Below are 23,309 nucleotides of genomic sequence, written 5' to 3'. Positions count from 1 at the left end.
CATATTAGGGATTCAATGAGAAAATAAAAGAAAACTGAGGTGCTTCCTGCATAAGGGAACAGTTGGAAGGGTTCAACTACTTGGTGTTGATCGATTAATAATCCCTGTGCCCCCTTCAACTTTTAGATTCAGATGTCAAGCCTTCTAGAATCAGTGGCTAAGATGACAGTCATCTTGATCTAGAATTTTGTCTAGGGAATGGAGTTCCAGTGCATGTGATTCTCATTTTGTCAAAACCAACTCCTGCCAACCAAGCCTGTGCAGAGCTTGTCTGAGGCCTGGGCGGGAGTCTTGTTAGAATGAAGTTATAAACGCAAAGAAAAAAGAAAAAAAGCAGCAGCTGGTCCCTGGTGGGGACCCCTGCCTGGCTTAGCCCTCTGAGGCCTGGGGCAAGGGTACCCAGTGTGGCGATCACCCAAATTTAGGATTGGCATAGAAGGAGTTAAAAGGAATAACCAGTAAGAACCTTTAGGGGGCGGAGTTATGTGGGCTATATAAACCCCTCCCGGGGAAGGAGGGAGGTCTTTTGGGGCTTGTCTTTTGTCAGGGTCTTGGTGTTTGTCTAGGGGGCTTGTTGTGGGTATCGAGAGGTTGGAAGGAGGGTGGCAAGGGAAGGAGTAGGAACAGGGGTGGGAGAAATCGTTGGGCACTGTTGTTAACAAGAACACAACCAAGAAAGAACTGTTTATTCAGAAACTACATGCTTATGTACTAAACTTCAAATAAAACAGTTTTGTTCCAATATTGTCCTTGAATGAACTGAGTGAAGTAAATACCAGACAGACTGGTTGGTGGCAGCGGTTAATTAACAAAGTGGTGAGCGCAGGTATCAACGGACCGTTAAACGTCTGGGGGACCTGTGCAGGTTGAGCGAACCACCACACCCAGCTGCCCTGTCCTTGCATGGGCCTGTTGCCAATAATGGACAGAGTCTGCTGCACATGGGCTGTACGTGAGACTATTTTTAAGAGCAAACATTTGCCACCTGCAAATTGAGCCTTTCTCCCCCTCACTCTTGTGGGTATTGCTCTTGTGTTTGAATCCTGCTTTTTGGCTTCTCATGGGGGCATCTGGTCAACCACTGTGAGAACAGGATGCTGGGCCATTAGCTTGCTCTCACCATCTCTTCTGTTGTTCTCACAGAAACCACAGGAGGGGAGAGTTGCTGTTGTGCTCAGTTTTGGTCAATTCACCACTGTGTGCTAACCATAGAAGCCACTTAGCTATTCTGCAGTTTCTCTTGGAAGGTAGTGTGAGATTTGGAACAGGTGAGTGATGCCTACAGTGGCTTGGAGGGCCCAAAGTGAGCACGGACAGGAAAACAGAGAGACCAGAACAAGACGTACCCTGGCTTCATTTGGTTCATATTATTTGCCTCTAATGGTTTTTCATTGCCTCGTTGCTGTCAGAGTCACACAATGGCTTGAAGAATTATGAGTGAGTGGTAATGACTGTCCTTGAGCTAATGAGGCTTAATTACTTCAAATTTGCAAAGTGCTTTGATACATGCTCTCGAAATGTAAGGAGCTGACATGCTCCAGCGTGTCTGCGTCTCCGTCTTCTCTCACTACTTTGAGTTGGCCCAGCTAGGAGGAAGAGAATCTCATCAAACCAGAGTGAATATTGATGCAGGTTTGGGGGATCAGTATGCATGATGCCCTGAGTCCCTTCCAACTCTGGGGTTCCAGTATTGGAGATGGGTGAAAGGTATGAGAGCAAGTTCACCAAACCAGTCCCTTTTGTCTAGGCAATAGCTGTGGCTGAGTAGTTAAGCCCCAGGATCAGTATCCCAAAAGGATGATCTGGGCTGCAAGAGCTATGACTATTGGGGTCCTCCAGGCTGATGGCGGGGCCTGGCTGGTAGATAGAAGGACAATAGGAGAGTAGTTGTGTCAGAGTTGAGCTGGAAGCAGGCTGGAAGCTGGACACACAGAGACCTGCTTGCTCTGTGCTAGATCCAAAGCTATGACTAATGAAGGAGCAAGTTCTCTTTGGGTGTTAATGCTGTGAGCCCCTCAGGCTGCTTTCCAAGTATTTCACCACTTGGAAACTGGGGCAGCTTGTAAGAATATTATCGGCAGAGGTGAACATGTGTCAATAGGGAGGGGAAGAGCTCCTTCTGCCTAGCAAATGTCTGTAGGGCAAGGGAGGGGGCACTCAGAGAGAATCAGAACAAGTCCACTCAAACCAGGGGCAGTTCAGCCACACAGGGAGGTGGATTACTTCAATGCCAGGAGAGTGCTATCAGTGGCTACTAGCCACAATGCCCATGCTATGCCTTCATGGTCACAGGTAGCCATTTTTCTGAATACCAGTTCCCGGAAGTCGCAGTGTGGGAGAGGGCTCTTGTGCTCAGATCCTGCTTATGTGCTTCCCATAAGGGGTTAAACTAGATGGTCCATTGGCCTGATCCAGCAGGCTCTTATATTCTTATGACATGCAAGTCCAGGGTCTGGTGCTGATTTTTCAAGGCTAGCACTCAACATAATAGCTGGGGCCATACAGCCACCCAGAAGCTTAAGGAGTCTCAGATCCAGCCTGAGATGGCTTGTTAACTGCATGGTCCAACTAAGAAACACATGAATTTATCCCAATTCTACCTGTTTGTTTATACCTCCTTCCTTTCCCCCAACCCAGAGGTTTTCAACCTTTTTGAGTCCATGGTTCCCTTGACTAGCTACGTTCTTTCTGCGGCACCCCTGTGGGGCTCAGGAGCCCTGTTATATCACCCCTTGTCTGTTGTACTGGCCTCTCACCCTATTTTGAACACCCTCCCTTGTGGAGGGTTCTCTCAGCCTCCTCTCCTCTCCCCTCTCCTTGGGAGTCCTACAGGCAGCCGCTGCCACTGCCCCTGGTCTCTGAGCTGCCCTCCGGCCCCAAAGAGAGGTGCCTCCTCACACTGCCCTGCAGGGCCTGGGAAGAGGATGTCCCCAGCCTTAGAGTCCCAATGGAGACTGGCCAAAGGTGAACATGAGGCCAACAGTGGGCACTGCTGGGCATGCATGGCAGAAAGGCTCCCCTTCATCTCTGTGCACTCAGCTTCGCACACAGCAAGCACAAGAAAGTCCAGTGCAGCACCTGCCTGAAATGGCTGGCTGGGCTCCCTGGGCCACTTTCTTGCTTACTCTGCTCCTGGCAGCCAGCACCCCCCGGCCAGCCCCAGAGGCACCATTTGTCTGGGAAACTTGTAGCCAGGGCTGCTGCAAGCCTTTGGGAGGCAGAGACACAAGTGGGCATCAGAGGAGGGAGGGAAGGAAAGAGGGACAGAGGCCAGGGTTGCCCACGGCACCCCTGACTATTATTCAAGGCAGCCCAGGATCCCATGACACACTGGTTGAAAACTGCTGCCCAAACCCATTACTCAGCTCTGTTAGGAAATCATTCTAGAACTGTAGCATTATTGCTCTCATTATTTTACAGAGCTTGCAAAGATGCCAGCTGCTTTTAAGCCACATCAAAGACTTTTTCTTTACCAGGAGGCATTTGTGTGTCCTCTAACAGTTTAAAATCACATGCTTAAAGCTAGTCAAATGTAGAAATAAAACCTTTCCCAAAGTCCCAAACGGATGCTGAAAAGCCAGAGTGACAGATATTTATAAGAGCATGGAGAACAATGGAGGAGGAGGGAGAGAGCTAAATGACGTGGGCTACAGTTTTGGGGCAAACTTTGGATTTGTCACAGTACTTGTTTAAATACCATTATTGTGCTGCTTTGTTAGAAAAGAAAGCAAAACAAAACAGGCACTGAAAACTCTAGGCAGGGAAATTACAAAAAGTAGGGATGAAAGGTTAATGAATCAACAGAGAGGAAAGCATTCCTGAAACTCTAATTAAGGATGGTCTTTTTCATCTTTCAAGAAGGAATTTGGGTTCATGTGTATAAGAGAGAAATGTTTTAATCTAGAGCTGGTTTCTTTCATGGCATTGTTATTGCCTAATTATTTCTAAGTGTAAGCATATTTTCCTCATCCTTCATTTTCCCTGTAATGGGTTTAGTCTAACCCAGCGATTCACAAATATGTTCTGTGAGCTTCGTTCAGGTGGTCCACGGCAGCAACACCACATAACAGCAACATGGTTATGTCCAGGTGTTGTGTTGTGTTTTTTTTCAGGGGGAACTCACAGGAACTTGGTTCTGGCCCCTCTCAGGTGGGCGTCATTGCCAGTCTAAGAGAATGAGGGAGGTGTCCGAGGTGAGTTCCAGCACTTCTTTTTCTAGAAAAACAGCACTGGTTAGATCTTTGTGTGTGTGAACAGCAGGAGGTGCAGCTGCTGCTCCATCACCCTTGGGAGCTGGTGATCAGCCTCTCCACTCCAGCAGTTTCCCACAACTGGGATTCAGATTCTGCCCCCAGCTGTAGAGGCAGAGCATAGCCACCAATAGGCTTCTCCCTCCACGAATTTGTCCAATGCTCTTTTAAAGCCATCCAGGCTAATGGCCATCATTGCCTCCTGCGGGAGCAAGTTCCACAGTTTAACTCTGCAAGTAGATAAATAGGTACCACTCTGGTGGGAAGGTAAAAGGTGTTTCCATGCACTGCTCTGGTTTCGGTGTTCTATTGCACCGGAAGCTGCTTAGTCATGCTGGCCACATGACCCGGAAAAACTGTCTGTGGACAGATGCCAGCTCCCTCGGCCTGTAAAGCATGATGAGCGCCGTAACCCCAGAGTCATCTGCGACTGGACTTAACTGTCAGGGGTCCTTTACATTTACCTTTTTAGGCCATGCATAATCTTATAAACCTCTCCTTTGGATGCCACATTGCCTTCATTCTCCACCTCAAAATCACCAAGAGGAGGAAATTAAAACATACTAAACTATTGCGGTCAGGGGTACCTTTACCTTTTAAAACTATTGGGGTGGGGTCTGGTATTACCACCCAAGGCACTTCTAAGTTTTTATTCTCCTGCTTTTGGGTCCCACTTGTTTTTTTTCTTTTTGGGGCATCTGGTCGGCCAAAAATGAGAACAGGATGCTGAACAAGATGGGCTGATCCTGCAGGCTTTTCATATGCCCCTCCTCAAAAGCTATTTCTCTAGTTACTTAATGAACAACCAGACATATCAGCAGCAACAGTTGAGGCAAAACGGTTTGTTGTTTTTGTTTTGTTTTGTTTTGTTTTTTAAAAATGTATCATACCATAGATATACCTGCAGCTAATGGTGGGGAAAATATTTTACATATTCATTAGCAATTTTAATTTCAGTGCTAATTAGTGCATAGGAAGCACTATGCATCAAAATGAATGAGAGTTACAGGGTGGGGTTTTTTGGCATTCTAATGGGTAAATACAATTTCCTATTCATTATTTCTCCATGTTCTGCATCCTGCCTGAATAATTTCAATGGTTATTGATAATTGCCATCGCAGAGATATGAAAACCCAAGAAGCGTGGAGTGCAGATTTGCAAGTATTCTGGATTTCTGCAAATATGTGTCCTGCCATAAAAGAGAATTGATGGCTTCTTTAACTCTTGCCAAGGGACCAATGGAAGAATAGCCAGAAGCATTAAAAGGTCTCCCTACTAAAAGGTCTGCCTGGAAGGACATCACAGTGTGTCTGTTTTGAGAACTAGAGACTAAACTGTAAGATCCCACCATAGGAAAGGCAAGTAATTCCACAGAACCTTAAAAAAGAAAAAGAAAAAAACCATCCCAAACTTATTTATTGCATTTATATCCCACCTTTTTCTCCAAGGAATTCAAGGTGGCATCCACGATTCTTCATCCTTGTGCAGGTAATTTAATCCCCACGACAACCCTTTGAGGTAGGTTAAGCAGAGAGAAGCAGTTACTGGCCCCCAAGGTCACGCCCATTGAGCTTCATGGCTGTGAGGATTTGAAACTTGGTCTCTGGGGTCCTCATCCAACATTTTAACCACTACATCACAGTGGCTCTCAGAAACTATAGTTAATGTACATTAAAAATATTTCTGTACATAGTAAAGTCCCTGGGATGAGGAAGTGGGAAGTGGAGGAGGAGGAGGAGGGAGGGGACGAGAACTGTCAATTAAAAGCCTCACTCAGCAACCATGCAATGTGATAAAGTCCAGTTCCTCTCTTCCTCATGAACTGTTGATTCATCCAGATTGGAAAGGGATGTTTCCAAGGCATCTCCTCACGCCCATATGATCTGAAACACTATTTGGCTCCAAGCAAAGGAGAATGCCATAAAACAACAATAAAATTGCATATTTTTTTTAGGACTCTCCCTGCTGCAGCCTACACACACACACACACACACACACACACATATTCTGGGCAAGTTGACAAACTCTCCATTAGCAGTCCCTCCAGCTGTGGCTTCAGAGAATCTTTAAGCTTTCAGCTGGACCCTGCCCTTCATCCAGCAAACAATGCACAGTCCCCAGTGCAGCTTTGTTGCATTTCCATATCATGATACAGTAAGTGCTGAGGCACTAGGCATTAGATGTTCTTGGACTTGAAGCCAATTTACTCTCCAAAGTTCTCCAACACACATCCTCCCCTCCGGTTGTTAGTGTTAATGGTGTTCATTTTTATAAAATGGAAATTAGTCAAATGTACAATACTATAGTATTGTAGCATTCCTGTCCATACTTCATGGTGCTTCATTCTATTGCATGGCAGAACCAGCCCCGATACAGGTACTCACTTTAGAGGTCCCCTCTCAGGCAAAACATCTGAGGAGTTATGAGCTGTTAGAAGCCTTTTAAAAACTTTTGTGATCAGATAAACCCTGAGACAAGCCTAGCAAAAATTTCTCTGTTCATCTGTTGACTCTCTTGGTTTGGTGGCCAGCTGTTGGGGATTCTTTAGCTGTGATTCTTGCATTGGAGAGGGTTGGACTAGATGACCATTGGGTGCAGCATCTGACACTGCAGTTCTGTGATTCTGTCTCTGATCACATCTGGCTGCAAAAGAGGAAGGAGAGAACCCTTCTATGCCAACAGACGGCATCTTATCCTGCGGGTTTTCAAAATCCTGTTGGTTCTTGTTGACTCCATCATTGTTGCTTTGCTTTGACATGTGCATTTGGATATTTCCTGTCTTCTGTCATCTCATCTACCTTGGCAGGAACTAATGAATCTTCACTGCAGGTGTCAGTGGTGCTCATCCTTCTTCCTCGCTGAGAGTGAAATGTTATTCTTCCTGTTTTTTTTGCTGCTGTTGCGGCATGTGTTTCTTGTTCTGGTTGTATGACAACATCCTTGGTGAGTGGACTGCATTGCCAAGTGATGACCCAGCAGGAGAACCAACATGTGAGATCATTCACAACCTCTGCAGCCCAAGAAGACAACCCAACTCTTTTAGCTTTGGGGGGGGGGGGCAAGGCAACAGCAGACTTGAAATTGTCACCACCACCATCATTAAAATGTGAACAAAGATAGTCAGCCCAGGAAAGAGCAAAGGCATCAGAAAGAAGCTTATACAACAATGGCAAGTACATTTCTACATAGGGGTATTAAACTAACACATAATTAAAATATATTCCTTTTTTTAGGTGCACATTGGGAGTTGTGCAGGTTGTTGTTTGGAACCTAAGATAAAAAGTGCCACAAAATTGCATAAAATTATTCTAGTTTTTTTGCCCTTCATCACATGAAACTTGTGGCTTGTCTTTTCAGCAGTTGTGAGGTTCCATAAGTTGTTATACCACTACTCAAGAGACAGATACTTTATGTTCTTCCATTTTTGTTCAATAGAAAGTCTGGTAGCTACTAGAAACCAAGCTAGCAGTTCTTTCAAATAGAATAGATTTTAAGAGTATCGTCCAATATTTTTAATAGTGCAAGTTGTAGCAATGCCTGAATCACACATCTAAATATTTTGGATAGTTTTGCAAACATTTCCATTCAAATTTCAAGATGGAAAACTTTCACATGAATCCCAGTTCTCAACCACAGTTACTAGCGCATCTGTCTAACTGCAAGATGTTCAGATTAAATTTTTTGTATATTGCTCCAGTCTCTCTCCACATGGATGCGCCAGCTTCCCCCATGGAGTCCTTACCAGTAAGCAGTGACGGTGGGGCGTAGGGGGTGGGGTGTCCCAGGTTCCGGGGGGGGGGGACACTTGGGCCAGCCCTGCCCCGCCCTGCCGGCGGGCCCCGTGCAAGCCACGGAGTGAGGCAGCCTCGCCCCGCAGCCTGATTGCAAACCTGCTCGGCAGCCTGCGAGCAAACCGCGGAGCGAGGCCGCTCCACCCCACGGCCCGCCCGCCAGCGCCGCTATGGGGCTGCCGCGCATGATCGGTGGCTCGTGGGCCGCTGCCGCTGCTCCCGCGGCAACCTTGCGAGCTGCTGAGCGATTAGTGGCTCATGGGGCTGCTGAGCGCGAGCGGTGGGCGTAAGGCCATGCTGCTTTTCTCACACGGCAGCCCCACGAGCCGCTGATCGCTCAGTGGCTCACAAGGTCACTGTGGGAGCAGCAGTGGCGGGGCGCGCATGCACCGCATTTCGCGCATGCGCACTCCATCCTAATGTTGCGTCGTGATGTCACGATGCAATGTCACGATGCCCTGCCCCCAGGGGGTGCCTCCGTTTGTCGCCCCGGGTAGCGAAGAGGCTTCCTCCGCGCCTGCCAGTAAGGGATGAGCCACCCAGTTCCTGAGTTGAGGCCTGCTTTTTTTAAAAGCTTTTGTCCTTTTGTTACAGACCCTGATCTTCATCTACGTAGCTCCATCCTGAGTGATTTGGTTCCCATGCTAGAAGACTGAGAGGGCAATATGATAGCCATCTTCAAATTTCTGAAGGGCTGTCACATGGAAGATGGAGGAAGCTTGTTTTCTGCTTCTTTAGATGGTAAGACCAGAACCAATGGATTCAAATTGCAAGAAAGGAGACATGTTTGACAGTGAAACAGACTCCCTCGGAAGGCATTAAGAAAACCTCCTGTGGCTTCCAGCAACTGGTATTCAGAAACACTGCTGCTGCTGACCATGGAGGCAGCCATCAAAAGCCTTTTATTTCCATTAATTTGTCTAATCCTATATAGTGAATGTTGCGTTATTAAGCTGGGGTGTGTGTTCTTGCACAGGTTTGATTCACTCTGCCAAATGCCACCTGCAGCTGACCAGGTTCTGGCAGTTTTTTAGGGCCTTGGTCAACCGTCTCCTTTTGTTTTCTGTCTGGGGCTGCAAAGAGAGGGGAGGGTGCAACATATGACTTTTGGATTGTAGTTGGCTCATTGGAATAGGGTGAGGGGTCCCATGCTGTGCAGGCATGGGGGCAACAGACTCTTGGGAAGTGGAGCAACAGACCTGTCAGATTTTTGTCTCCCTTGAGGAATCCCAAGACGAAGCATGCTTCAAGGAGAGAGCCTGGCTTCACATCTCAAGACGAATTCTGCAGGGCAGCTGAAACTTGAAACTTGATTCTCTCTTTGAATCTTGTGGTTCACTTCTGGAGAAAATTATGTCACGAAGAAATCTGCTGGGTGGGAAATGCCATCCCTTCACCCCCAATGCTCAGAGGAGAAGTGATAGCTTCCTAGGGAACCATATCAATTATGATTTTTCTTTCGCCAGCTTATTTTCTAAGGACTAATTGCTGCTATCAGATAGCCCCACCTGCTTTGCCATGTCTTTCAAGGCCACATAACTATTTCCAGCTTGTTCCAATGGAGACCGGTTGGGCATTTGCCACCAAATGGCTCAGAGCTTCTACTAAGGAAGGGCCAAGAAGACAGGAGGGTGTGGAAATGGGTTGAACAGATCAGGTGGTAGAGATTTGCTGGTGGTGAACATGTACTGTGCTCTCTCTCTCTCTCTCTCTCTCTCTCTCTCTCTCTCTCTCTCTCTCTGTGTGTGTGTGTATGTAGGAATCAAACTTATTTATTGCATTAATATCTCATCTTTTCATCCAAGGAGCTCAAGGGGACATACATGGTACTCCTCCTCTTCAATTAACCCCCACAACAACCCTATGAGATAAGTTAGGCTGATAGGCAGTGACTGGCCCCCAAGTGAGCTTTTTGGCTGAGTGGGAATTTGAACCTTGGTCTCCCAGGTTTTAGCCTGATACTCTAACCACTATACCACTATGCCAGCATCTCTTTCCCCTTATATAAATAGTGTTTATATCCCACCTTTCTGCTCTTGGAAAAAAACATCCAGGGTGGCTCACAATTTCGTGTTAATAAAATAAAATAAAAAATCTGAAAGATCAAACATAGCCAGAAGTGTCACCAGTCCTTTCAAAAGGCTTGTTAGGTGCCAGATGGAACTCTCTGGATGGGGAGTTTCTCAATCAGATGACAGCCACAGAAACAGGGCTGGTTCTATGATGAGGCAGAGTGAGGCAGTTGCCTCAGGTGGCAGATTCTGAAGTGCAGGGATGGGCCAAAGCTGTGAGTGCCTCATGGCCTGTCTTTTACCCCCTATGCTAGCCTGCCACCCTCAAATGCAGTGGAAGACCCTGCCCTTTCACCATTATTGGACAAAGATTCAACTACAAGTCCAGTTGACTTCTGTGTCTAATGGGAGGGCCCTGCGCAGAGAAGACCTTCTCAACTGTGCCCACCAGCTGGATGTCAGATGTTGGCATGGCATGTAAGAAAGGTCTCTTCTGCTTATCTCAGCAGGATGATGTGGAAAGGGGGCAAAGGAAGCTCTGGAAAACAGACCGGTTTAGTCCAGTCCAGAGGCAGAGAGAGTTTATCCCACAGGGGTGAGCTGAAATGTTTTAGGGATAAAGTTAAAACAAAATAAAAAATAAAAATAAATCCTTCCAGTTTTGACAGCTCCCTACCTGTAACTGGGAATAAAGTCGTTCATGTTTGCTCCAGACTAGGTACCATGATGAAAGCAGGTCTCTGTGGAAAGATTCCAGAGTACCATGGGATGCTGGTTTGTGGTGTCATTTTCAGTTACTGTGGTCTGAGGATGTAGACCCTTGCAGGGTTTAGGCCTACTACACCCCATGTTTACCTCTCCCCTCTTTTGGTTTCCAGCAACTGGTGTTCAGAAGCATTACTGCCTCCAGCTGTGGAGGCGGAGCATAGCCATCGTGGATAGCAGCCCCTGATAGCCTTCCTCTCCTCCATGAATCTGTCCAATCCTCTTTCTAAGCCATGCAGTTTAGTGGCCATCACTGCCTCCTGTGGGGATGGGTTCCATAGTTTAACTATGGGCTGCCTAAACAAGTACTTTCTTTTATCTGTCCTGAATCTTCCGAAGAATAATAATAAATACACACAAATACACTCATAGTTCCAACACCAGAAAGAAAGGTGATAATAATCCTTAGCATGTGGTGAGTTTTAGTTGCAGAAGGCATCTACAACATCAGATGGTCTTCCAAAATCTCCCAGCCTCCTTGGTCTTTGAAGCAAGCTGAGCTGGCAGCCTCATGAAAATTGACTTCCTTACATTTCCTGTTTCCAGCTGGGGCACTGACATTTGAGAATGATCTTTCTCGTGGCATTTCATTGTTGCCCAAAAACTAGAGGGTGGGAAGGCATGGGAAGAGGAGAAACACACAGGAAGTGGGAATGAATAGAGAAAGAAGCTGGAATGGGGTTGGATCCAGAGCAAGCTGGCACTCACTCAGAATTATAATAATTCATAGAATCATAGAACTGTAGTGTTGGAAGGTTCACCCAAAGGTCATCTAGTCCAACCCCCCTCCAATGCAGGAATCTCAACTAAAGCACCCATGACAAATGACCATCCAACCTCTGCTCAAAAACCTCCAAGGAAGGAGAGTCCGCCAATTTATGAGGGAGTGCATTCCACTGTCAAACACCAGAAAGTTATTCCTGATGTTAGTTGGAATCTCCTTTCTTGTAACTTGGAACCATTGGTTCAGGTCCTACCCTCCAGAGCAGGAGAAAACAAGCTTGCTCCATCTTCCGTGTGATGGCCCTTTAGATATTTGAAGGTGGCTGTCATATTACCACTCAGTCTCCTCTTTTTCAGGTTGAACACCCCCCCCCCCCCAACTCCCATAACCATTTATCTTAAGGCTTGGTTTGCAGGTCCATTATCAACTTGGTCATTTTTCTTTGGTGGGAATCTTATGTGAGACCCATGCAGTGGAAGTTGTGCCCAGTATGTCACTCCACAGAAGAAGGGGAAGGTTAAGATAGTCTACTGTTGCAGAAGATTAGGCTCAGTAAAACAGTTATGGACATAAAATATATACAGCTTGTAGATATATACAGCTTTTGCTAATACTGATATATCTGTATACATACAAGTACAAAGTATCTCCATTGCTCTAAATAAGTTCAGCCATTCAAGACTTTACCCTAATCAGGCAGGCAGGCAGGCAGGCAGGCAGGCAGGCAGGCAGACAAACAAACAAACACACAAACAAACAAACACAGCAGACACTACCAGACACACACTACTGAGCTGACATGCATTAATCACAGATATAGTAGTGGAACTGGCTGCTACCACAGCATCTGGCTTAGCTGACCTTGCACCTGGGGTGCACCATGGGGTGATTTATGCTCATGTAGAAATTACCAGCAATTTAGACAATCTGTCTCAATTCCAAACACAGGAATATGCTGCCCCCTAATCCTGTGGATAACATTATGCTTTCTTCCAGTTGCGGCCTCTCCACCTTGACTGGGCCTTCCTGGGGCCAACTATTGAACCACTGGAGCAAGCTTGTTTTCTCTTGCTCTGGAGAATAGGACTTGAACAAGAAAGCAGATTCCGACTAATCATCAGGAAGAATATTTGGACAATAAGAGCTGTTCAACAGGGAAATGGACTCCCTCAGAAGGTGGGGTACTCTCCTTCATTCGGGTTTTTTGAGCAAAGGTTTGATGGCCATCTGTCATTGATGCTTTAGCTGAATTTCTTGCATCTCCCCATTTAATCCCCTCAATAATCCTGTATGGTAGGTTAGGCTGAGAGGCCAGCACTGGCCCCAAGGTAATACCCAGTGAGCTTCATAGCTGAGTGGGGATTTGAACCCTGGTCTCTTCCAGGTCCTAGTCCAGCACTCTTAACTACTGCACCACACTGCCTATTGCTCTTATTAGAAGTCTTGCCCTCCCTCAGATCCCTCCCCATTCCTGCTTTGCTACTGCAACACACACACACACATATACCTTGCAATAATAATAAATATGTTGTTTTCATCGTGCATCTCTTCCTATCGCAAAGTTACCTTGCAAGTTGGTAGAGAAAGTTGGCCAGTATTTCATAATTTATATGGTGAGAATGGTGAGCTTGCAGATAAAGATGTCAGATCCCCATGGCCAGGCAAAGCTCCGGTGGCACACAAAAGTCATGTTTTCAGTGAGGTGAAAAGCAGCACATCAAGATCCGTGTAGCATGAAAATATGCTTGGCTGATGATTCAGCTATGAATGAAAATAAGTCTTCTCTTTCCTTTTTAAAATAAACTTTTTAATTAAAACTTGGGAAAAAAAACACATGATATACAAAAGTTAACATCAAGTACCAAGCATTTTTAACAACAAAATGAAAGAGAGAAGATAAAGAAGAAGAAAAGCAAAGACTTCTGATTCCCCATCTATCAGCTATATATAGATATGCAAAATACTTACTCCAGAATAACATCCAACTCTTCTACTTCCCACAACCAACATTTTTTTCAGTCTTCAAACCCAGATATCATGATCTCATCTTCCTTTTTGCACAAAAAGTCTGTAAGGGGTTTCTAATAATTAATAAATGTGAACAATGATTCCCCCCCCCCCCGGCCAGTTAAACATGTCAACTTTGCCATCTCAGCCAAATGCAATGATTTTAATAGTCATTCTTCCATAGTAGGTAACAATAAATCATAGAATCATAGAGTTGGAAGAGACCACAAGGGCCATCCAGTCCAACCCCCTGCCAAGCAGGAAACACCATCAAAGCATTCCTGACAGATGGCTGTCAAGCCTCTGCTTAAAGACCTCCAAAGAAGGAGACTCCACCACACTCCTTGGTAGCAAATTCCACTGCCGAACAGCTCTCACTGTCAGGAAGTTCTTCCTAATGTTTAGGTGGAATCTTCTTTCTTGTAGTTTGAATCCATTGCCCCGTGTCCGCTTCTCTGGAGCAGCAGAAAACAACCTTTCACCCTCCTCTATATGACATCCTTTTATATATTTGAACATGGCTATCATATCACCCCTTAACCATCTCTTCTCCAGGCTAAACATACCCAGCTCACTAAGCCATTCCTCATAAGGCATCCTTCCATCTTCATGCATGTAACAATCTTGCCACCGTTTATACATTTTTGATATATTATGTTCACCATCATTACACAATTGCATCTCAAAATCTTAATCCATCTTACTTTATTCCATAGTTGGTCTTTTTTTTAAAAAAAAAAAAAATCAAACTCAAATCTCTCTGTTAATGAGGAAACCACTCAAAGTTATAACATTCCACTGTTAATTGTTCCCTTATTTTAATTTTACAGTCTCATTGATTCCATTCTAACAATTCTTGGTTCCAATAACAATTTCTCTTTACCTGTCACCTCTTTTCTATAGAAAGCTGCTTGTGGTGAAATCCATAATGGTATCTTTGTGCATAACCTAGATTTATATCTATTCCAATTTCTTAGTATGGCCTGTCTAATAAAACGATTCTTAAACCCCACATTTACTTTATCATACCACAAATATCCATGCCATTCAAACCTTAAGTCATGTCCTTCTAATTCCAAAAGTCTCTTATTTCTTAGTTTCACCCATTCCTTCATCCATACTAAGCAACAAGCTGTAAAATACAATTTTAAGTAGGTAAGACTCTCCAAGAATATCCCGGTGCTGTGATTTTCCAGAGGCTGCTGTTCTGCAGAAACATTATTGTGGCTTAAGAGCTTTGTTATGGGACCAGGCTTAAGAGAGGTTTAATTTGCAAATTTTAAATTGCAAATACTGTTTTATTCATTGTGGACTGAAACTGTACACTCCCAATTAGCACATGTTGCCAATTTTTTAAATAGACAAGAACCTTTATGAATGCAGCCATAGGTGCATAAGAAGAACCTGCAGGATAGGGCCATTTGCCCATCTAGTCCAGTGTCCTGTTCTCACAGTAGCAGACGAAACGTGAAGGGCAAACTTGCACAAGAGCCCCCTCCCGTCCTGTGGTTTTCAGCATCTGCCATTCAGAAGCACTGCTGCCTCTATCAGAGATCAGAGCAATGCCATCATGGTTGGCAGCTATCACCAGGCCTTTCTTCCATTAGTGGCCAGATCTCCGGCAGAGACAGAGAGTCTAGCATCTGGATGGATGGATAGCTAGGCACATTGTTTGCAAGTGAATACAGGCCCCAGCATCTCCAGGTAGTTGCTGACAATGATCCCTGCACAAAGTCCTAGGGAGCTGCTTGTGGAAAATGATGTTTCAGTCAAATATAAAATTGCATGTTTCCTAGGTGAGCCAAGGCTTAAGAAACAGGGAAATTCCCTTGTAAATTCCTAGAGAGGGCACTCTGTGAGGTCACATCCCCTGCCTGTCCTGGTGGGGGAAAGTAGCAAAAGGGGAATCATCCTTACTACTTTCTTCCTGCTCAGAGCTCAGATTCTCCTCTTCATGTAGCCCAGGGGTAGTCAACCTTTTTATACCTACCGCCCACTAATGCATCTTTCGTGATGGTAAAATTTCCTTACCACCCACCAGTGCTGCAGTAACTTGATGTTTTTAGTGCAAGTAGAAAGGAAGGTTAAAAAAAATAATACTTAAATTTATCTTTTTATTTCTACTTTATGCATGTTTATAATGTTTTTAACTTTATGAAGTTAAATGTGAAAGCAATAAAGTAAACTGAAATTACTTTTAACTGGTGATTAATGAGATCCTGGAGGCTGATGCTGTGAGACTAAATATTTGATATCTGGTTCGATTTTCATAAGGAACAAACGAAGGTCTCCTCTTTCGGTGATATTCAGACGGTTTCTCTGTTTGCTCATAATATGATTAATAGCACTAAAGCCTGATTCTATGTGGTAGGGAAAGGTATCAATAAATTGAATATCATTTCCCACATATTTGGGTATAACGCAGGCATTTTTTTATTTTGCCAGAGTTTTTGGTATCCACCACTGCCGAAATTAAATTTATATATATACATTACATGAATAGAGCGTTCATCTCTCTCGATGGAAGGAGGATTCAGCTTGTGCCGTAGAACCCCCTACCACCCCCCTAGAGTCCTGAAATGCCCACTAGTGGGCAGTAGGGACAAGGCTGACGACCCCTGATATAGCCGATGAGGAAGGATGCAATTTCTGTGGTCTCCTGAGCAAAGACTCCATTGTGATCTCAACCATGTATTTTGTGACTTATTTTCACTGCTATTTTCTGCCTGAATCTAGTCTGAAACTTTATATAAGTAAACAATATGTTTATTCTAACATTACAGAATTGTGTGTTTTTGTTTTGCTTAGAGGAATAAAAAGGAGAAGATCAAGTCTGCTAAAAGCATCTTGGATAATTGCTAATAAGGTTATGCAACCTTTGTTCCAGAATTTTCCACATTTTATGCTGCAAAAGGATACTAATCTTACACTTTGTTAACTAGATGTTAAGCTTACACAAGTGAGTAAGAGAAAGCATAATTAATAATACCCTATTCTAACCTCCAAATCCAACCAGCACTGCTGCTAGCCAGTGATGGACCTCACTCTGCGGAAAGCAACTTTCTGTGTTCAGACTCCCTTCCAGTTTATTTCAGTGGGGTCATCCACTCTGCTTAGGCTTGAGGTCCAAGAATTATAAATCCCTGACAGGATTGTTTTCTATATAAAAATGGTGGTTTAGGATTTGTAGAATAAAACCAGTTGAGAGAATCTCTCCGTGAATCTGGGCATTTGCTTTTGCACCAGCTGAATTGAAACTCAGGTAAGCAAACTTTCTCTTTGGATTCTCTGCACATCTGATAAGATCCGATTCAGAGGTTGAGATTAGATTTTCCCAAAGCACAGCTGCAGAATGACCAAAAAAGCTTTCAGACCCAGGGGAATTAATTTGGAGCTGATGTGGGTGGTGCTGTGGTCTAAACCACTGAGCCTAGGGCTTGCTGATCAAAAGGTCAGCTGTTCGAATCCCCACGACAGGGTGAGCTCCTGTTGCTCGGTCCCTGCTCCTGCCAACCTAGCAGTTTGAAAGCACATCAAAATGCAAGTACATAAATAGGTACCACTCTGGCAGGAAGAAGCGGCTTAGTCATGCTGCCCACATGACCTGGAAGCTGTGTGCGGACAAACGCCGTCTCCCTTGGCCAGTAAAGCGAGATGAGTGCCACAACCCCAGAGTCTTTCACAACTGGACTTAACTGTCAGGGGTCTCTTTACCTTTACCTTTACACTCAAAATATGGGTTGAGCAAAAGTGAGGATGAGCCCAAAGTCTAGGGATGGGGCAGAAATTGGATCCAGTTCTTATTTAAAGACTAATGTGTACTTATTTAAAGTCCCCTAATGTGTACTTTCAGAAACAATATGTGAACCAAAATATGGCCTTGCTTTGAAATTTCGTAATGAGTACAAAAATACATGTCTTAGGGTAAAATGTGCATATAAATGCATAAACAAGTGAAAATAACATCAAATATTATTTTAATAGGAAAAATCACATTGCAAAAATATGTATGTTGGACAAAATTGCATACTGAGTTCACAAATACTCCCACAGGTGGCAGCAATGGTCACCAACCTAGATGCCTTTAAAGGAGGATCTGACAAATTCATGGAGGTCAATGGCTACTAGCCAGGAAGGCTATTCTCTGCTTCCATGGTTGGAGACAGCAGTGCTTCTGAATCCCAGTTCTTGGAAACCTCAGGAGGAGAGAGGGATCTTTGTGCTTGAACCCTGCTTATGGGTTTTCCTTCCAGGCCCCTGGTTGGCCCCTGTGAGAAGAGGATGCTGGACTAGATGGGCCACTGACCTGATCCAACAGGCTTTTCCTATGTTCTTATGAGAAATCTGCCCAAAAATGTTGAGTTGTCATGAGGACTTGAGAAAAATCACAAAGTGAAATGTGGAGAACTGAATTTAAGATTGGGGGGGGGGATGAGGAAGGGGGGGGCGACTGAAATCGGAACGCCAGCTATTGTCTGGACATCTACCATTGCCAAGAGTTTCAGATGTTTCCAAGTCACTCAGATGAACCAGGCTCAATCAACAATAAGATGAGATTGCATATCTTTTCGTTTGTGTCAGATTGGGCACTCGTGACTAGCAGATGTTGCCATTTCTTTGTAGTCAGAAACTTTTGTGTATTCAGATGATACAGGGCAGTTAGGATTCAACAAGTGAACCCCCTTTCTGCCCGGGAAGAGCTCAATTTCCCATGTTAAGATCACATTAGGATCCTGTGTAACAATTAAGGAAAGGGGGGCTTTTGGAATTATATTCTCTGTGGATTTTCTTATGCCTACATTGCAGGTGGTGGACTAAATGACCCTTTGGGTTCCTTCCAACTCTACAATTATATTATCTGAGAAAACAATCGAGACATCTATCATCCCCTTCACTGCTTTTCTTTTTCTTCTTTTTTCTTTTTTTTGCCCTTGACTCTGCTCCTTCCAAGGCAAATATCCAACAGTTTTTTGGGTTTTGAGCTGTAGCAAAAAGAAACTGCATTTGATTTATTATCTTAATTCTTTGTTTGAAAAATGTCTTTTGTAGCTACTCGCTCACATGGATCGCTAGTTGGCCTTGAGAGAAGTTTATGGAATAAGGCAACAAGAACAGATAGCCATCTTCAAATATCTGAAGGGCTGTCACATAGAAGATGGAGCAAACTTGTTTTCTCCTGCTCCAGAACAGAGGACCCAAACCAATGGATTCAAATGACAAGAAGGGAGATTCTGACTAAAGCTTAGGAAGGACTTTCTGATGATAACAACTATCAACCATGGAGCAGACTCCCTCAGAAGGTGGTGGACACTCCTTCTTTGGAGGTTTTGAAACAGAGGTGTGGTGACCATATGTCAGGGGTGCTTTAACTCTGATGCCTGCATTGCAGGGGGTGGTGCCGTGGTCTAAACCACTGAGCCTAGGGCTTGCCAATCGGAAGGTCAGCGGTTTGATTCCCCACGATGGGGTGAGCTCCCATTGTTCCCCAGCTCCTGCCCACCTAGCAGTTCAAAAGCACCAAGTGCAAGTAGATAAATAGGTACTGCTCTGGCGGGAAGATAAACGGCGTTTCCGTGCACTGCTCTGGTTCGCCAGAAGCGGCTTAGTCATGTAGGCCACATGACCCGGAAGCTGTATGCTGGCTCCCTCGGCCAATAAAGCAAGATGAGTGCCGTAACCCCAGAGTCATCTGCAACTGGACCTAATGGTCAGGGGTCTCTTTACCTTTACCTTTACCTTTAAACTGTTGGAGAGGTCACACCAAAAGTATAAATGAAAGGAAGAGGGAGAGGAGGAAATAAGGATAAGAATTGGCTTCTGTAGTGGATGCAAAATCTTTCAGAAAGTTCATTATGCAGGAGTCATTTGGGACTGAACAGGAAATAAAAACATCAACAACTCATGAATATATAACCTTCAGCATGTCAACTCAAAAGCAAACCTCACTATGTTCAGTGAGACTCCTTTTCTTATAACGCAGTGGCAAATGTTTTTTGAAGGCAGGCCACCAGTCAGGTGTTGCGCAGAGGGTGCCAGGTAAACTTCCAGACAGACTGCTGCAATTGGCTCTGCATTCAATGAAGAGGAATGTTGGAAAATTCAGGACCTATAAGAGAAAGGGCTTCTTCACACAGTGTGTAGTTAAACTGTGGAACTCCCTCCCACAGGAGGCAGTGATGGCCACCTACCAGGATGCCTTTAAAAGAGGACTCCAAATCCATGGAGGAGGAAAAGGCTACCAGTGACTACTAGCCACGATGGCTATGCTCTACCTCCACAGTGATGCTTCTGAATCTGTGTTGCTGGAAAACACAGGAGGGGCGAGTGTTGGTCTTGCGCTCAAATCCTGCCTGTGTGTTTCCATTTGAGGCATCTGGCTGGCCACTGTGAGAACAGAATGATGGACTGGCCTGATCCTTCAGCTTTGAGTAGTAATACAAATGGCATCACCCGGTCTCTTCACGTTAATAGTGGTTGTTCAGACAAACCTGCCTTAACTCCAATCTCCATCTTCTTCTGCCCACCCCTAATAGCGAGAACCGGCACCAGCATGCCCAGCTCCTTCCTCAATGTTCCTTCCTTTGACTGAAGAGTCAAAGAACATTTGGCACAGTTGATTCTGTGGTAGTGTCGAGCAGGGGCTTAATGACCTACTTCCACAGCTGCAGGAAAGCCACAGAGCTCACAAGAGACTTAAGTGGCGTCAGTTTTATTTGGGCAAGTTTCTTGACTAGCAGAGGCAGCAGCAGATGAACAGTGCAGACAGGCCAGGGGCTGGAAGCTCCCATGAAGCTGCAACCAAGGCTGCATCTGGTCCACCTTTTCATTTGCCAAATGAATGTTTCTGGACATGCGTTACAGCAGTCATGACTCCAGATTTCTCTGCCCCAAGGTCATCCAAGAGAGAATTCCTGGCCAATTGTCTACCAAGTGTTTATGAGCACCGTACTGTAATACTGGCACAGAATGGTCCTATGGACCCAACTTCTGGCTTATACTACAGCACAAGAGCCATCACCATCACCAAAAGAAAGCAGCATTGCTGGAAGAGTGGGGGGAAGTGGAGAGAGCGCACAAGGCACTCAGAGGCATACCTAGGAGTTGGTGAAGCTGCCCCCCATCCCGCCATAGGTAGTGCAGGCCCAGGGTGCTTGTGCAAATATCACCAATCAGACTATGGAGAGTAGGGTGTATATTTGTGTTGCACCATGCCACTGCTGTCATGGCAAGATCGGTCACAAATGAAGCTTCCCATCCTTTTCACACTGCAGCACAAAGGAGTGCAATTTTTTTTCACACGTCCTCCTCGCCTCACTCTCATGCCAGATGCTTCGATTACTTGGGTCATGTAAAATGCAGTAATTGTTAATGTTGCTCCTTGTCAAGGGCACAATGGACCCTGGGTACACCTCTGAAGCCACCCAAACGATAATTCAACTATTAATGTTCACCTGTAAGCAGCTTGAGACTAGTTCATTGGGTTGCATAAATCAGTTCTTCCACGGGGGCTGGGGCCAAATGAAGAATCCTTCTCTGCTCATGAGAGACCCCAGGAGGAGGGAGGGCCTCATGTTTCTGGGTGGACCTTGCCATTTCCTGAACAACCCCCTGTAGCCCCTAGTCAGGGCTCTGGTGCTTGCCTCCTCCTCCTCCTCCTCCTCCTCCTCCTCCTCCTCCTCCTCCTCCTCCTCTCTCCATTTCTAACTGAAATATTAAAGTAAAGAGATTAAAGTAAAAACTTTCTACAGATTCTTTCTGCAGTTTTTCTTTCAATTGCAAACTGATGCAGGAATGGGGCGAACTGACTTAAGATTGGAAAAATTCAGTGGCTGATATAAGCCAAAACTGACAGATTTGCTCTTCCCTTCACACATCGCATTTCAAATCTTTATCGGCCAATCTCTTTGTGATCAGAGAAACTTCTGTTTCCATTTGTGGCAGATCACTATTCTGGACACAGTGAGCAGGTGGAGAATCATTTTCACACCCCTTTGTTCAGAGAGCAGAGCTGTTTCTCTCTCTCTCTCTCTAAACAAAATAACCACAGGGACTAGTGTCAGAGTTTGCCCTGCAGTTTCCCCACATGTTGTTTCCATGTGTTGCTTTTTAAAGTTCCAAACCGCTAATAGTGACTGGGTAGAGTCCAGTGGAGCCACTAATGGGGGTGGGGAATGACCAGATCACCCACTACAACCTTGGAGAAGGATCTCAGACAAAGTTGTTGTTGTTGTTGTTCAGTCGTTCAGTCGTGTCCGACTCTTCGTGACCCCATGGACCAGAGTACGCCAGGCACGCCTATCCTTCACTGCCTCTCGCAGTTTGGCCAAACTCATGTTAGTAGCTTCAAGAACACTGTCCAACCATCTCTTCCTCTGTCGTCCCCTTCTCCTTGTGCCCTCCATCTTTCCCAACATCAGGGTCTTTTCTAGGGAGTCTTCTCTTCTCATGAGGTGGCCAAAGTACTGGAGCCTCAACTTCAGGATCTGTCCTTCTAGTGAGTACTCAGGGCTGATTTCTTTGAGAATGGATAGGTTTGATCTTCTTGCAGTCCACGGGACTCTCAAGAGTCTCCTCCAGCACCATAATTCAAAAGCATCAATTCTACGGCGATCAGCCTTCTTGATGGTCCAGCTCTCACTTCCGTACATTACTACTGGGGAAACCAGACAAAATCAGACAAAGTAGGCTTTTCCAATTACCAAGCAAGGAGAGGTTATGAATGCTTTTGGTAATCAGCACAAATTGGCATGAGAATTGTGGCATTCAGAACCAGAAGGCCAGATCTGTATCAGAATTGATGGGGGCTCTAGCTATGGCACCAAAGGGAGGGAAATGAAAACACATGGATAGTGGTATGCCAAGAGACCAAATATGAAATATCCCACATAAATCAGCCATATCTTCTTCCTGTTCCTGAGAATCAGGAATCAGAAAATGCACAAATGAACATCTACAGAAGCTCTGCTTGAGCTACCATGCACTACTGATAACATTGCTCACTTGCTCTAGTTGAATTATTTGGAAGCCCTGGAGATTTAGAGATGAGTGACTGATGGTCTGATCTATCCAATGTTGAAGTGGTGCAGACATTAGAGTGTTGGACTAAGATGTGGGAGACCAGAGTCCGAATAACTCATTGAGTGATGAAACTCACTAGGCCAGTCACTACCTATCAGCCTGACCTACCTCACAGGGTTGTTATAGGGATTAATTGAGGACTAGGAAGTGGAAGGCCAGGGTTCAAAACCACACCTGCAAAACTGACAAAAACATCATCACTCACTCCAGTTGAATTATCTGGAAGCCCTGGAGATTGAAAGACGAGTGACTGATGGTATTACTTATCTAATTTTTAACACTTGATTTATTCTTATAAAACAGGATAAGGGCAAAAGTATAGATTCCTGTATTAGGTAGTCAAATGACTTGGATGAAGTAATTACTGAGATGTTCATCAAATTTGCAGAAAACATCAAACTAGGAGGGGTAGCTGATATCTCAGAAGTGGGACTCAAGTAGGACTTGAGTAGGACTCAAGAGAATATTAGCAGATTGGATAACTGAGTCAAAAGTAACCAAATGGATTTCCATAGGGACAAATGGAAGGTTCTACACTTACACAGGAATAACAAGATGGACAAATAAAGGATCAGGAACACCTGGCTTGACAGCAGGATATGTGAAAAGGATCTGCGGGTCTTAGTAGACCACAAGCTGAACATGAATCAACAGTGTGATGCAGCTGCAAAAAAAACCTAAT

General features: G+C 44.9%; 1 pseudogene; it reads left to right on the top strand.

Moving 5' to 3' along the window:
• LOC117040462 overlaps positions 1-8,331 on the top strand; it is a 103,171-nt pseudogene extending 94,840 nt beyond the window's left edge.
• Positions 8,332-23,309: the final 14,978 nt, after the last annotated feature.

Source organism: Lacerta agilis, chromosome Z (assembly GCF_009819535.1).
Source record: "Lacerta agilis isolate rLacAgi1 chromosome Z, rLacAgi1.pri, whole genome shotgun sequence".
Taxonomy (NCBI): domain Eukaryota; kingdom Metazoa; phylum Chordata; class Lepidosauria; order Squamata; family Lacertidae; genus Lacerta; species Lacerta agilis.
Note: the sequence above shows the minus strand (reverse complement) of the source record. Positions and strands in the feature narration are given on the sequence as shown.